General features: G+C 43.9%; 1 protein-coding gene across 5 annotated transcripts in view; it reads left to right on the top strand.

Moving 5' to 3' along the window:
* The window catches only part of kcnab1b (potassium voltage-gated channel subfamily A regulatory beta subunit 1b), a 60,732-nt gene that overhangs the window by 16,672 nt on the left and 30,681 nt on the right, over nt 1-13,379 (top strand). The window lies entirely within an intron of this gene.

Below are 13,379 nucleotides of genomic sequence, written 5' to 3'. Positions count from 1 at the left end.
CAGCTGTCTCCTCTCCAGGCTTTTCTTTAGGGAGAATACTATGATACATTACCCAGCATAAACAACACAAGCAGCATAGGCTGTCGGAATGTAGCACAATTTCTTTCCGCAAAGTTAACCATGTTTTTTCCTGTTTGGATTTCATGTGAGAAAGACATTCGTTTCTTAATTGTTGGATTAGCTAGAAAACGGTAAAAGGACGTCTAGTAATTTAATGGTTCACGGGTCTTATACAAATAATACAAATAAGATATCACACTGTAGCAATTGTTATATAAATTATTTTGTGTGCATACATTATAAAAGCACATTGAAGCCGTAGCACAATGGCTAGTCGAGGTGGTGGCTTTGTGCTCCTGGCAGGACTGGTATGTTGAAACCATGAGCCCATGATCCCACCATCCTATAAATGTCATTGATAATAAGGCCAATAGGTCAGTGTGCTCCGAATAGCCAGAGAAACAGGTGGATGCGCTGCTCTGTACTAGTCCTGCGTATAAACTCCATCGGTGCATCATTGTGGAGATACGTTTTGTGTGCTTCTGTATTCACATGCACACTTCTACTCAATCAATAACTGCTGCAACTTTTTAATGTCCTGTCAAGTCCTTCCAGTTGTCAAATCAGACTTTGAGAGTATGACACTTTGGAAATGATGTTGGAGAAGTGGTGAGAAGTTGAGCGTTGCATGCGTGCGTGTCTAGGACCCAGAGTTCTAATGAGGCCGAGCATCTGACAGAGTTGGCTCGTAACCCAGAACACTGGAACAAAATAGCAGCTTGCGCCTTAGACAAGGCACAGTAGGCAAGGCACATTAGACACCATCCACTGTGCTCTGTGGAGGAGGAGAAAAGTAAACAACAAGAGAAAGGGGTGGTGATATATGCCAGCTCTCAGAAAGGATGCAATTAGCATGCATAATATGAACAGAGTGGATGCAGATCAGAAAAGTGTCCTCTTGTCACAGCATCCCTAGTCTAGTTTCCATAACAACATTGGACTGGCTAATCTCAATCTGTTCACAGCAGAACGTAAGCCTGATGGCTCCATATTGTACTGTACATGCCTCTGAGTCACTTACAGTTGATTCCTCGGTAAGCAGTTATCAGCTCAATGCTGTATATCTTCTGTTCAAAGCATATCCCTTTGGTAATTAAGCCCATTTCCACATGGAACCATTAACAATACAAACTAGACTAGATAGGCTAAACATAACCAGCAGTGGTAGTGGATAGTCATTCACACGGTGGCCTCCTTTAGGAGTTCCGCACGGTGTTGTGTTTCCACGTTAGATGACTGTATAGGGCCACAGTAGTGCTAGTACGAGAGGTGTATAAAACACTCAGTACTTGGGGGAACGATACGATTATTCTGTATGTATTTGGGACGAACTGAAATCTTGCCAGGGTGTGGTACTTTGATTTTGTTTTCCAAATGAAAATCTCACGGCCACTGTCACTGTCTATGTCAAACCAGGACTTTTTGTGAAAGTTGCATTGTAGTTGATCATCTATTTCTATGCATGTAAAACGTAATGTATTGTATGTATGTATGTATTTTCTCTCTTCTTTTTTGTGAAGTAGCTTTCTTTTTACTGGTGAGGATTCTAAGTAAAGATTGCTGTCCTTTTACAAAGAAGCCTTTGCTTTGTGCTGCCGAAATAGTGGTGTTTTTTTTAGTTTTTTCTGCATTATAATTAACTATAAACGTTCTTGTCTCTACAGGGAAACAAAAGTGCAAATCATTAGGTCTCAATTAAAATACTCATTCATGACAAATGAACCACTCAACAAGTTCAGTCAGGGAACCTCAGTGCAGTTGCTGCCGGCCGTTAATTGGGCCGCCTCAGCATCACGCTCTCATTCACATGATTCACTCAGCCAATCACACACTCACTCCATCTTCATACCGGCTACTTTAACCGGAGGTTTGCATTCCTCTGCTTGCTTGCTTGCTGCTGCTGCTGTATCAGCGTGCCGCTATTTACAAACCTGCTGCTCACCCACCTCCACCCCAGCTGTCGTTTTGGATCTACTGTTTAGCTACGGGGGATTCGGAGTCTGATGCGCTCGATCTGAGTACCTAAAAAGCAGATCCAATACATCGCCAAACCATAATAAATATACTGCATTGCTCATCTATATTCAATAAATATATATTACATCCTCCTTGAGTTGTCTGACTGAACTGTCGTTGACTCGGAAACCATACTGAAATGTATCTAAATATGGAACATTACATTACCAGTGGATATACATACCAGTGGGAAAGAGGCTTTAAGTAATGAACAGGTGGAGGTGGTTTTGTAAAGCAAGCCTTAGTAAATCCTTGAGTATCCTCAGCACGCAATCACATAAATATTATATGATACCTTAGCATGGCACCCTCCTACCTTCTGCTTTTACTGTATGCCCCAGTAGTTACTCCCTCGGTCTTGTGCTGCTTTTGTGCTTTGCTCACTTGAAGCACGCGTGTGTGCGTGCGTGTGTGCGTGCGTGTGCACGCGCGCGTGTGTGTGTGTGTGTGTGCATGCATGCGAGACTGCGTGTGTGCATGCGTGCGTGCACATACAGTATGTGTGAGCACGAGTGATGAATGAATGCGTGCGTGTGTGAGAGATTGTGTGATTGTGTGGCAGTAAAGCTGTTCCTAAGCCCCACAGGGAAGGGAACATCTGAGGGTGTAGATCTTGAGGCAGAAGAGAGTGTTTAGAGCAGGAAGACAGATGTTAGTACTGTAATACAACCATAAGCTTCATTTACAGTTGTCATGGAGATGCGGAAACAGTTGCGTTCAAATTTCTGGTACGAATTCCTCGACTGTCTCAGACGTGAGGCGGCTCGCCGGAACCGGGTGGAACCACATTTTGGTGGCATAGGAGCAAAATTAATTTAGTCCCTTGTTTGTGCCGAATCTGGGTTGCACATGGTTTGTTGAACTCCCTCTGGTGTTGTGGGTGTGGACTTCGTTGACATTAAGGAAGTATTTAGACAGGTACATGGGTATCTTGGTGGTGTAGCGAATCTTGTGGATCAGACCCATTGCAAGATGCTGTACTGTCGTCAACCCTAAGCCATTCCAGCCTGTCAACGTGGGCAGGGGTGAAGTGGGTTCGGGGAGTGAGGCCAAGTAGTAGCCTGACCAGTTTGTTTTGGAATGTCTGGAGCCTTGTTTTAAGGGCCTTATAGAGGTGTTGTGGTAGCCTGGCTAATAAGCCAGACTCAAATCACACTGTCGTGTGGTATTTGAGTCTGGAGATGCTGTGTATGGATCTTGTTTCCCGGGGGGCGGGTTCAAACATTTTCTCTTTGACGCAATTGGTCAGAGCTACTGTCAGTCAAAGGTCAGCCAAAGCATTGAACGTCACTGTACCAAAGCCCGCCCATATTGCATACCGTGTCCCGATTGGCCACACCAGTTCTCTGGTGTAGGAAATGGGCGTACAATTGAGCCTCTCCAGACCGGCTGATTCAGTCTGGCTTATTAGCCAGGCTAGTGTTGTGGTACCAGGAGGTGCAAGCATAGTCGAAGAAACCTTGTACAAGGGCTCCAGTTAGGGTACGGTAACACCTATGAAGGAAGTAGGGAAACAGACCGGAAGTATAGGAAGAGTTATTCTGTGTGCATACAGCCCATTGGCCCGTGTTCGAGGCAGGGAAGTCGGGTGGGGAGGGTGATATTTGTCACACGTACACCTACGGTACTGGGGCTGCACCTTTCAGCAGATGGGTTGGGTGGGAGGAGTAGCACAAAAGCTCAATGTCCTCCTGGTGGGGGCTCCTCTCTGGCAGGTAAGCCAGTAAGATACAATGGGTGAAAACACACAGAAATGTCTGTGGGGACGATCAATTAGCAGAACGACTAAATTGGGGAGAAAAGGGCATAGAAAATTATCTACAATTATCTACAAGCTTGGCCATTTTCGCTATTCGTCATGCACGGTTCCAGTTCGGTGCTGCACTTCATATATGGGCATGTTGAAATCCCTTCTGTTGGTTTGTTGCATAGCACCTGTCCTTATCATGGGTCAACAGAGAGGGAGAGATCCCGCATTAGAGGCGTAATGAACCAAACACAGCTGCCTGCGCATGTACTTTTACATGAGTCATGACATGCCAGCGTTCAGCAATCAGAGCAGAGAAGAAAACAACAGCCTTGTGTTACACTATAACACTATGCATGGTTTAACAGAATGACCCTATATGCTATAACAGAATCTGACCAATGGCACTGTGCCTTTTTAAACAGACGTCACTTGGGCTCTGTGGATACCTCCGCTGTGTCACAACAATGTTCCACTTTTTATACAGAGCAGCCAGGCGGAATGATCTGGAAACATTCCCGCCTTAAACATGTGTGGACGAGAGAAAGAGAGAGAAAGAGAGAGAGAGTCAAGTCAAGTCAATTTATTACATTTATTTATGTGAATGCACGGAGATGATTGGTCGGGACAACTTGTTGGAGAAGTTCCTCTTCTCGGCCGTATACCGCTTCTTCATGCCGGAAAACAGATTGGGCGAGGCTGCGCCGCGACATTCTAAATCCTACATGGGTTGTGCTTATAACCACGCCCCCCTTATGGCCAATGCGGAAGTGCCTCTCGCCTACAACAACTGCGGACTAGACCTATAACTCTATGGACTATAGACCGCGACGGAGGCTCGCCGTCTCAAGCGAAGTTGAGCGAGCGAGTTGCCGTGTCGAACGTTGCGAAGCTCGCTTAGCAGACTCAGGGCCGTTCGAGTTCCGACCCGATATGAACAGAATAGTAAACTAGAACTGCAGTCTGTCGAGTGCATACTTGCTTGTTGCACGCTATAAATGGCCAACTAGTGCGCAAGCAGAGCGCGCAAGTACTTTCGACAGTTCTAAACTGTTACTTTTGATGCGTATGCACTGTCCCAGCAAATTGGGCCTGATACGGCAGTGATGCCAGATTACATACATGTATACACAGGAGCATTACCTTTAATCCTCCCAACATTAAAACATATCGTCATTACGTCACCATCGAAAACCAATTACACTCTGGCATTGGGTCCTTTAATAATCCACATATTTCTTACGTCATCATTGAGAGCTAGTTATACATATAGTATGTATATATGTATATGTAATTTGTAAGTTGATTAGCGGTATACTGTGGGTAAAAAGCGATACAGAGGCAGAGACAGATATCAGTGTCATTTGATATCGAAAGTGCTAGCCGTGTGATGGCCTTATTGTTCATATCAGAAAGTGTGGGTGTAGAAGTCTGATGATCTTGGAAGCAATACGGGTGTCGGGTAATACTGAAAAGTTTGTTTCTGTTAGGCATGGACAGTATGGTGTATGCAGAACAGTACAACACAACAGGTTGAATAATGCTTTTGTACAATAGTAGCAGAAGATGAGGAGCAACAGATAATGATCTTAACTTACGGATTACATGGAGTCTTTGCTGAAAGCGTGACTGGATAGATGTGATGTGTTGAACAAACCTGAGCCTATTGTCTGGATGTTTACTAAATAGGTAATACAATCAAGTGTAAAGTCTGGCCAAAATCATGTTCACTTGTATTGAGAGTAAATTGTTTGCCATCATTGCCCTGCAGGAGGTGAAATAGTGACATCTGCTGGGCAGAAATGTCACTTCTTAGTTCCATTAGCCTGGTCTAGCCAGCGTGCTTTCTGGCCTAGAGGGGCGGGCGTGCAAGGAGCAACCACTGGAGAATATTGGTTCACAGATCAAAACATCAGAACCCAGGACCTTCTAGCTGTGAGGCGACAGCACTATACCGACTGTGCCAACGTGCCCAGGCTTAAAGTTTTTGAGCCGAACGCAAACGGAATTTAGTCCATTCCATTTAGTTCTGTAAGTGTGTAAGTAAGTGTAAATATGCAGTGTATAAATGTTGTTGTACAGGGTAAATGATGAGTTAACAACAAGACTCAGTGATTCACCCTAGCATTAGGAGGAACATTAAGCTGTCTACAGGAGCCAGTGTGTTTTGACAGCCAAATGGGGACTGATAGTAGTCTGTCGACCTACAATCAGGCTGCTTCTGGCACTCTGTCTGAGGCGCAAATCAATATTATCATAGCTGTCACTTTCTGTGTGTGTGTGTGTGTGTGTGTGTGTGTGTGTGTGTGTGTGTGTGTGTGTGTGTGTGGTCCATCCGTCCGTCCAGCGGCACTCTCTGATGTATTGTCATTGCCCACTTTTCCTATTACACATGGAAAGCCCTCATCTCCCCTCAATGAAATGGATCCGTGTGAAATGGATCCCCACACCATTTGCTACAGTTACGAGTCAGTCTGTCAGATGGCAAGGCTACCGTGATTCATGGATCTAATAACGTACGCCCAGGTGCCACATTCCAGGAGCGGGGCCAAACAGCAAAATAGTAACACGCCCACAATTCATCAGATAAACAAACAACGACTTCAAGCAAGTTACGCCAGAACTTTCGTTACACTGTGCACTCAGCGAACTGTACTGCTACAGCTACGTTTCTGGCAGGCTAGACGATTAATTTAACACCTTTTTCTACGGTTCTGGCTGCGTGCTAATTATGGTGACCCCATGGCTCCTCTAGCACCATCCTTAGGCTCAAATGTTCCATTGGACAAAATATATTATCATTATTTGCAATGTTATTGAGCGGTGCCTCCGTTCCATTACGGAGCTGTGTCTGTCCCTGTGTCTGTATGTATGTCCAAGCACGGAAAGTTGCACCAGCTAGGGGCCAGTAGAGTACAGCACAGAGTAAAGTGGCAGTACAGTAGAGAGCACAGTGCAGTGCATTACAATACAGTATACAGTACAGTAACTATAACAATAATTTATAGTTGCACCGCTCACACAGGTGTGATTTTTTTCCCCCGGTGTCATTTATTGTTTATTGTCCCTTATTATAGTGTGTGTTTTGTATGGGTGCATGCAAATGCATTCAGAACAGTCATGCAAAAAGCAACATCTAGGACTCAAGCACACACCCCCAAACTCGCATGCATGCGCGCGCGCACACACACACACACACACACACACACACACACACACACACACACACACACACACGTTGCAGCAGCTGTCATTTCACATTTCTCATTCTGTCATAAGGACTTTTTTGTCTTGGGTATTTAATCTGCTTAGACCACTGGGGTTTGGATTCTCTCTGCTCTGCACCTCTAAAAACCTCGTGCCAGCTGTCTGTCTCGCTCTCTGCCTTTTCTTCACTCTTTCCTTTCAATGCACACCTGTGAGGACGTGCGTGTGTGCATGATTGTGCACGTGTGTCAGGAACACTTCCAGAGAATTCCTTCTCCGGCAAATGATCAGCTTTTATTTCTCAGCTAATTTCGTCATCTGCATGTCAAAGTGATTAATTTCTATCCATTCTTGAGTATTTCCTGTCCTCCCACATACAGTAGGTCCTATTATATAACTTCCCTTTCCACTGAATGATTGATTAACCATGACATGGTTGCCACCAGTGGTACAGTGATAGCTGTATACCTTCATCTAAGCCACCACACGTGTTGTTTTGATATTAGTCCATTCTCATGTTAAACGAGAACTGCAGTATTTGCACTGTTGGTATCCTATCCTTCTTGAGAAACCGACCGTCTTTTTTATTTACCTCAGCAGCAGTGTGACAAACAAATGTGTTTCGGTTCCTTAGGTCTTAGGAGGACCTTGAGGAGCCAAAATGCATCCATTTTGCAGACTTCTGCTGTGGTAAATAAAAAAGTAAAGAACATAAAAATGTATTTTGTGAGTTCTGACTGTGTCTTAAGACTTTGCTTTGGTCTCACCAGTAAGTTTATTGCATTCATTTCATTTCAACCTTTATTTAGTTCTCGGAGAACACACTGAGGGCTGGACCCTCTTTTTCAGTGGTGCCGAGATTACAACAACAACACATCAATAATGTACAATATGCCGGGTCTAACTACTGCCTGACTTATGCTGAAAATATCAGATCTACAAGCTTACAAAGTGACACATTGTGCAGCTTGTAGCTCTGCTATTTTAATGGCACCACAATGTCATGTGCAGTGAACACAGTTAAAATCCTGCAAACCAGCAGTACCAAGGACCATGTTCCAAAAATAATACAATATAAACTCAAATTAAATCTCAATCGAAAATATAGCTGCAAGCAGTGATAAGACGGGACCTAACAATAAGGAAAATCACACCGTGTGAACCGAGTGGTGCGACGCCGCTGGCTGGCTGCAGTTCTAGTGCTCAGTGTGAATGGCTCTTTTAGGCTGCTCAACAGTGCCATTTCCCTGGGCCATGGCTCAGCGGTAATCCTTGGCTGGTAATCCAGTCTGGCAGTGTGCCGCGGGTTCGACTCCCGATCCCGACGGCCTTTACTGCATGTCACCCCCCCCCTCATCTCTCTCCCCATTTCCTGTCCGCCTACTGTCTGTCCCTCCATAAAAAAAATAAGGAGAAAGCCACAAAAAAAAAACATTAAAAAAAGAACAGTGCCACTTTAGGTCAACCGCTGCTTTCAGCTATATGTTTTGTACACATTTTCACGTACAGACTCTTCAACTCGGAATTCAGATAATGGTCCATAGATTGTGTGTAGAACGTTTCACGCAAATGTCTCAAAAATCCCCCCATAGTGCTGCATGAGTCAAGGCACATGGATTTTGGCCAAACGAGTTATGTCTGTTCAAAGTTATCATTTTCAAACGATTGTTATAGCACTCTACTTTTTATTTGGCCAATTGGAGTAAGACTGGTTTCAGCACTATTTGGCATGACCCTCTACCTGTCCTCTACCATACTGTAAACTAAAGTTTCATAATTATGTGACTTTGCATGTAAATATTAGGGGCAGAAGAAGAGTTTTCATCAAACTGCAATTTTCATTGGCTCATAAAAGCTTCATTTTTTTACTTACAAACTTCTATTATACTGGGTTTTTAGATATTGGCCCAAGGTCTGGGTGTACTATGTAGAATGTTTCGAGCACATTTGCGCAAAAATCCCAGGAGTAGATTCGATTGAGATGTTTTTCATATAATTCTAAATGGGGGGGATCTAGGGTCAGAGGTCAAAAGTCAGAACACAAAAGTTGTTCGGCATGAGGAGACGCATATACGTAGTGAAGTTTTATTGCTGACGGTAAAATGGTTCATGAGCTATGCCTGTTCAAATTTAGCATTTTCAATTGAGTGCTATAGCGGAGCCAATGGTCGTGGGCTTCACGTCTTCATCGTTTGGCATATATCTACTATATATTGCTGTTTCGCGAAAACTGACTGCAGTTAAGCCAGAACTGCTATTTTGGCGGAAGAAGAAGAAGAAACAGAAGAAAAATCTGGGCAAATACAATAAGGGACTAATAGGCTCTTCGGACTTGGTCCCTTAAATTCAAACAGTAATTCGAAATGATTGATTTGAGAATCCTAAAAGTCATATCCAGGAAATCCTAAAAATAAGAAGTAATACTTCACTTACAAATGATGATGAAACAAGAATATAACAAGCTGTTCATGGCAGCATGTGATACTCATAAGTGCTGACAGGTTGACTCATTTCATTTGCCATTTTAATTCAAGGCTGATTAATTTGGGTGCCATCCAAGCATGAGGCAATGTCTTGCATACTGTATGTTAGCCTGCATGTCCTTTGTCATAACATATATGGACACACCCCCCCCCCCCCCACACACACACACACACACACACACGCACGCACACACACACACACACACACACACACACACACACACACACACACACACACACACACAATTATGCACACGATTCTTATCATGGGGAAAAAACATTGAGAGAAAAAAGGGTGGGGGCAGATATAAACAACAGCAATAACAGCGACAACAACAATAATATCAGCTGTGATAACAATCTGCAGTCGTAGATTGAAGATGGAAATCTTCAATCTGCTGCCGGGGGGCTAGTGTTATCCATGGCAGCATACGAAACATGTTAATTGTCCTTCAACCGTTGGAGGCACTGGGTCTTGTTATGAAAAGTATCTGTCATTATAGAAGCAAGACTGATTGGTTGGTTGATTGATTGATTGATTGATTACTTTATTAAGAGTTTGCAGAAAAAAGCACAGGAAAGTACACTTCAATTCAAGTTCTGATGAGAGCATTTTAAACCCTAGAAAGCCTATTGACCATTTGCAGACCGCGGCCATCTTGCCATCAGAGTTTGGAAGCACTCGTTTTCAGTAAAGCAATGTCCTGCTGCCTCCTGCATTATGTGCAAATTCAAAACAGGTGGTACGCAGAGGATTTGAGGGATATCTAACGAGCACTTCCAAACTGCAACACTTAGAAAAAGAATCACCTGCAAGGACACAAAGTAACTCATAACATGTCTACAGTAGATTTTTATGACACAAACACTTTGAGGATAGAAAGAGAATAATTCAAGCTTTTCGTGCAGCTGCAATGTTGGTGAGTTTGACGTTGTGTAATACAATCAGAGAGGACTTTTCTGTTTGGATGAATGGGCTGCCAATAGGAAGTTGCACCAATTGTTAGCACCTTGCCATTAACTTATAATGGTAAGATGGCCGCGGTCTGCATATGGTCCATGGCTTGTTTCCATTTGGTTCCTTCATACTCAATTCATCACCCTTCGGGTGAAAGCCTACTCGGTGTTACGCGAGTTGGGAATGGTGCAATTTGGGAATACATCATCACTCTTTATCTGATGTTAGTGCAGCCGTGGTCTGTTTCTGATCTGTGCCGACGTGCGTCAGCTGTGCTTTTGGCGTTGACGCTCAAGCGCCGGCAGCATCTCGCTCGTCTCCTTCCCTTGTGATTATGGTGAAGCCAGGCTCCTCTGATTCATGGCACCGGAGTATCGTGCGAAAGTCACGTGTGTGTGTGTGTGTGTGTGTGTGTGTGTGTGTGTGTGTGTGTGTGTGTGTGTGTGTGTGTGTGAGATGAGAGTCACTATTAAAATTCTAAACTACAACCTCCACACTTGTACGGCTCAGTGATCCAGTCTAGTGACTCCATAATTCATCAGAGAAGCGGAATACATAAATGTTCACCCTCCTCTCATCTCACATCATAGGCTGCAGCGATCTGTCTTAGTTTTATCCTGACATTAACCACTTAAGCCCTATATAATGACTATAATGGAAGAGTAGCAAAAAAAGCAGATCTACAAGCTCACAAAACAGTGCATCGTGATGTGTTGTGAGCTTGTTGATCGGCTCTTTTCACAATAGAAAAATAAAATAATAATTGTTTTAAAATAATAATAATGTTAAAGTTAACAAAAATAGGGACTCAGTCAGAGTTCATGTGGTCATAATCCACAACTCCAGAAATCCTTGTTTGAGAAGAAGACAATTAATCATCTGATCGTTCAGGTATCGATCAGAAGATTTAAGCCGCTGGCTTTATGAGACATGTCCCTTGTTGGCCAACCAAACTGCACTGGCACTGTGAGATAGCACTTTCTGGCTGGCATGGGTCATAAATCATGTAAGAAAGGCACTGTTGGCATTTTTATTGTCCCATTTGTTATTCTCTGTGATATAGAGCTCCTACAACACACACATTTGGCCCTGGTTTTTGTGTCAAGGAGCTTGTATTTGGACATGCGTGTGTGTTCATGTGTGTGGCATGTGTGTTCATGCGTGCCTGTGTGCGACCCACACAAGTGCACGTATGTGTGTGCTGCAGTTATGTGCAGCACAGACTTTGGTCTTGAGGACGAATACGTCTCAATTTCACAGTAGTCTCTTCCAATCGTGACTTCTCCTTGCCTTGCTGATGCACACACAGCTCCATATGCACTGATTATGTTCTGCGACATCACCTATCTGTCTTCCCGATGTCTTCCACACATTCTCCACGTGATGTGAGACATCATCTGTCTTCCTGATGTCCTGATGGCTTCCACACAGCTCCACGTGCACCGATATGTTGTAGGACATCACCCATCTGTCTTCCTGTCGATGCTAATTTCTTTTCATTTACTCTGGATCAGACACCGGAGCACACTGCCCCGTTCTTCAGCTATAGCCGGAGAAGGGAGCACACTGTGCTCTCATTACTGTCATATCCCTAGACTTAAAAAACAAACAACTACAAGTTACATCATTGCGTCGTGTGCAACAGCCCCGCAGAGACCCTTGTGTTGCTTTGCTTGTATCCCTCCTTTTGGCACTGTCGTCCAATCCGTGAAGCACACAGAACTCATTTAGTTTTTTTAACTTCTAGTTTTATACCATAGTCCGCCGAGAGTTGACCGTTTTACAGCTTCGTCTAATCTGTGTATGGAAATTGAGAATTTGAGTCGAAGAAATTGGAAAGGGAGGGAAGGGAGAGGATGTGTGAATGAGAGTGAGAGAGGATGAAAGCGTGTGAGACAACACACGCGAGGAGAGAGTCCCAAAAAGTAAGAATCACAAAGGCTGAGCGTGTCTCTATTTAATGACACAGACAATAACTCCAGTACTCCTGCTCCAAGCTCAAGAGGATTGAATGAGGACTAATGGGAGAAACGGGGGATTGCACTCGTCCAAAAACAAAGTTGGACGCTAAACTTCCCAATACAGTGTACGCCGTTAATAGGATTTTGCCCCTGTCAAGTAATGAGCCCAATGTTCTTCTCAGAAGTCTGTATAGGGCTTTCGGAGGCCCTCCCTGGATTCTGAAGCTGGTAGAATCCATTCGGAGGCCGTGATGATGGATGAGCTAAGTCAACTTTCTTGTGACAGTAATTTTCAAATTCTGATTCATGATTGGTACAGCAAAAAAGGTGACCCTCACGTTGAATCTGCTCCCTCCCTAATCAAATACGAGGAGCTTTACTCAGGAGCTGAGAGAAGCTGCGACTATGAACCGTGTGCCACAATTACAATTGATTTTCTTTAACTCTTTGAGTATACCCCACGTAATCCACCACAAAATGTAATTTGGATTTTCTGGATAAGTTCGCCTTTTGTGTGTGTAATGGCACAAAACTCTTTGGCATTGTGAGCATGAAAAACGAATGACTTTGTAGCTGTCTTGGAACTGGAAGGTTCCCAGTTTGATCCCTGGCTCCTGCTTGCTTCATGGCGAAGTGTTCTTGAGCAAGACACTGAACCCCAGCTTGGTGCTTTGCATTATGCGGGTGTGTGAATGTGTGTGTGAATGGGTAAAGGCAAAGCACTTTGGATCTTTGGATTCCCAAAACTTTTCAGCTCGAGACCCAAGAGAGAAATGTAGTGTCTCCCCGTTAACCAAGCTGACTAAGATGCATTATAATCACATAAGTCACATAATCACATAAGAAATAGTGAGAATTGCTGATCTGCTATTTTTGACACCCTACCCCAATCCCCAACTCTAACCTGTGGCCCATGCCACAGGTGAGGCCTGGGCCATGGCTCAGTG

This window comes from Protomyctophum parallelum, assembly GCF_964188405.1.
Source record: "Protomyctophum parallelum genome assembly, chromosome: 14".
NCBI lineage: Eukaryota > Metazoa > Chordata > Actinopteri > Myctophiformes > Myctophidae > Protomyctophum > Protomyctophum parallelum.
The sequence above is the reverse complement of the archived record's forward strand: the minus strand, read 5'-3'. Positions and strand labels throughout refer to the sequence as shown.